A 4,207-nucleotide genomic window follows, 5' to 3' on the forward strand; every position below is an offset into this window, starting at 1 on the left:
CCTCACTTTGTCCTGTTTAAATCTTTACTGTGTGTTAGTTTTAAAGGTGTGGAACACTAAAAAAAACTTTTAATGATTATTTCTGATTATAATCAATCACTCTGAGATTTTCATGCAGGCTGAACATGAAAATAGTCTCCTACACCTATCTCCTGCACTAGCTTCTGATAGAAAACAGATGGTGAAACTATGATTAGAAAATCCTGACAGATCTGCATCACACAACATTCATACTGGCTAACGGCGGGGAAGGCTGTTGTTGGTTTAGCGTCCAGGAAACAGCAGGGAACATCTCGGCTAGCAGAAGCTAACCGTTAGCATTAGCAACTCCACCGCATGGCAGATCTCCTCCAGGCTTGTGTTATTTGTGGAGATGAAACATGACTGCATGCAGAGTCAGTGGTGGAGTTGTGTTGCTGTTAGCCGATCAATTATATTCAGTTTATTTAAATAGCGCCAAATCAAGACAAGCGTCGTCCCAAGGCACTTTGCAAAGTAAATATTCCGATAAAGTTCAGTACATTAATCAGAGGCAAGATAATGGTAAACAGCCTGTATTTGATATAGCACCTTCCAGAGTCCTAGAACCCCCCAAGGTGCTTTACAATACAGTCATTCACCCATTCTCACCCTGGGCAGAGCTAATCAGAGGCAAGATGTTAGAATATCAGGAAGTAAGACTCCACTTCCAAGGCTTTCATTCCTACACTGCAAATATGTTGGTTAAATGTGTGAAGCACACCTTTACGAATTCTAGCCAAGCAGTTTTAGCTCGTCCTACTGGCAGATGTTTTTACTCAAAACAAGAACATTTGATCATAGTTGAGTATTGACCTTCGTTGAACTAGTGCTGTATTTGCAGATTAGAGCATTTCTTTGTTTTTAGACTAAAAATAGGATAAAACTTCTAATAGAAAAGAGGCTTTTTAAAACTTTTTTGAGAGTCAGTTTTTGCAGTGTAAGGTATTAGAATTCTGCTAAAAAGCTTAAAGTGAAATCTAGAAACCGTTACCTGGTTTTTATAAGCCAATAGAGCCATCTAGTGGATGATGTGAGGAAAATCCTGTGGTTCCTAAACCCTTTAACCAAACCGAACCAGTTAATTAGATCTAGTCATCTTTGGTAGGTTGAAGGTACTGTCTGGTGTGAATGTGATGTCCGGGTCTTACACGGAGCCACGAGGGCTCGGGAGGGTCGACCTCCACTCTCCTTTAGGTCCGGCCCTGTCGACTCAACAGAAGGACCCGATTCCATCAGAACCAAGTTCACAGAAGGCTCAGAGCTCAGTTTCTCATCCTCCTATGTCAAATGTTCCAAAACCAGAGCAGACATATGCAATCATTTAACCTTCCTCCACCTCAGTGTGTGTGTGTGTGTGTGTGTGTGTGTGTGTGTGTGTGTGTGTGTGTGTGTGTGACTATTTTCTAGTGAAGAAACCAGCTGCTTTAGATCAAAGTTATTTTCTGTTTAAATAATAGTTTTGTTCTGCTGAATCGAACCGTGACGCTGGTCTTCATCAGTACTCGGTACCAGCAGGTACTGTAAGTACCGTATGTGGACTTAACTTGGTTTGGAAAACCGGTACATCTCTAAATAAAATGAGGTGAAAATCAGAGAAAGATCCATTGTCAAAAGTTTATGACTAAATTATATTTAAACACACTGCAGAGTCAGACCAGCAGGCGGCGTCCTGAAGAAACCAGTCAGAAACTGGCGGCACCTGGCCCTGTGTGCTTCCACTCAGCTCCACTCACCAGCCTGGTGTCTCCTTCCTGGACAAAGACGTGCATGCACAGTAATAACAGGACTGATGAATATTCATGTGGCCAGGAGAGCGCTTACTGCAGAGAGGTGGGAGGACAGCTGGTGGCGCACATCTGCATCAGGTAAACTGTCACAAACATTTCAGACGCTGTAGAACGTAGCTTCTGTTCGTCCTCACCAGTGCCAGCCCAGTTAGAAACTGGGAAAGGACATTTTCCTGGCAGGTCTGGTCTGAGGATGGCTTCTGGCTCTGTTTGTAGCAGGTTACACCCCCACTGTACATCCCTAAATCTGATTGTTAAAACAACAGTTTAGTAAACATCACATGATCAAAGCTTCAAACACACCATGTGATCTTCATAGGCTCTGTGATTGATTATTAATCCTGACTGGAGCTCTCAGCTACTGGAACCATTTTACTGCATACTGAATGAGTCTCAGTGTTCCTGGTCTCAGGGCCTACAGCTGTCACTGACGCGTCTTAAAAGCTATCCAGTCGAATCAGAGCAATTAACAGCAACGGTCCATGGAGGTCATTGTGATGACACAGCAGGAAAGGACAAGGAGGGCACGGTTTTCCTACAGGGAGGAAGAGGAGCACTGCCCCGAATCACCAGCAGATGTTTTCACCCTACGTTAGTGGATGTTAGCGGGGGCTTCAAAAGAAAACCAAACACCAGATGTTTTGTGGGAAGTTGTACAACAGAGACGGAGGTAAACATCACTTTGTGCAGCAGCGGTTTCACATGAAGAGAAGACACCAGAAGCAGGAGTGTGAGGCTCCTCAGACCCACTGCCGCCTCACCGTCCCTTCCTCTGACCAGCAGCACCCGTGTCTCATCTGCTGCCATAGCAACAGGGGACAACTTGTCCTTCATCACCTCAATGGTTCCTGATACACACAACACACACACACGCAAAGACACACTCGTGTGCACACATACACACACGCACAGACAACACACACACACATGCAAAGACACACTCGTGTGCACACATACACACACGCACAGACAACACACACACACACACATGCAAAGACACACTCACGTGCACACATACACACACGTGAAGATACACGTGCACACACACAGAAACACACCCAAAAACATGCACACGCAAAGACACTCGCGTGCACACATACACTCATGCAAAGACACACGTGCACGCACACACAGACACACACACACCCAAACACGTGCACAGAAAAAAAAACTGACAAATACACATACATGCAAAAAAAGCACATACACATACACACACATACACATACATGCACACACACACACACACACAGAGCTCTAACAGCACCTACTAGTTCAGACTGACCCAAACAGAGACTCTGCTCCTTCACATCGACAGAACATCATCTGGTCCTCTCCGGGTTTTCAGTCTTCCTGCTGTTTGTGATCGGTACCTTGCCCATGGACACCTCAACATGTAGTGGGGACGCTGAAATCAAACTACCATCTTCCTGAGAGGCAGCTCCTCATTCTGAGCCTCAGCTGCTGTTATTAATTTGATTTCAGCACAAATCTAAAGATCACACTGGAGGGAAGCCCTGTCACCAATCCCAGTCCTGCAGTCAGAACCAGATCCAATAGATGTCCTTTCATGGAGTTAATGCAGGATGTCTGTTTTGTTTTATTTCTAACATAGAAATGTTTGTTAAGGAGTTAATAGAGCCCTATTTAGCAGCAGAGTCTGACCCTACAGGTTACTGGAGACTCCAGACCGGGTTTGAGTTTTTGAGAGAACCTGAATTACTGGTAAACGCTGGAACACAGCTGGGTATTTGATCCATGGATAAACTCATACCAGAGGGTACTGTGTAGTCAGTGTGTTTTGCCCTCGTTCTGTCATATTTACACTTCCACAAGATGCTGTCTAACCCTCAGACGAGCAGGATATGCACATGACCCAGAAGTGTTGACATGACTAAAGCGTGCTTGTTCATGCTTCTAACACAAATTATTGGTTTGTGTGTAACACCTGCTGCCAGATTACACGGTGCTCTGAAGGCAGCTTACCGACCTGTTTACAACAAAATATGCACAGAACTTTAATTACTGATGGAGGGAATGGTGTCTCTTCCGGCGCCCGGCTGCATGGTGGCGCAGTTGTTAGCGCTGTTGCCTCGCAGCACGAAGGTTGCAAGTTCGAAACTTGGCTAAAGCCTTTCTGCGTGGAGTTGTGTGTTCTCCCCAAGCATGCGTGGGTTTCCTCCGGTTACTCCGGTTTCCCCCACAGATCACAACATGCCCTATGGGTCATAAATTGTAGGTCGCTTTGGGTAAAAGCGTCTGCTAAATGAATAAACAAACATACTTGACAAAAAGAAAGAACAAAAGCAGCCCAACAAAAATGCCACAAATTAAATGATCAAACGTTAAGAATGAGATAAGAGAAATGTGCAAAACTCAAACTTTACAAGCAATCAAGG

The sequence above is a fragment of the Nothobranchius furzeri genome, chromosome 11, assembly GCF_043380555.1.
Source record: "Nothobranchius furzeri strain GRZ-AD chromosome 11, NfurGRZ-RIMD1, whole genome shotgun sequence".
Lineage (NCBI taxonomy): Eukaryota > Metazoa > Chordata > Actinopteri > Cyprinodontiformes > Nothobranchiidae > Nothobranchius > Nothobranchius furzeri.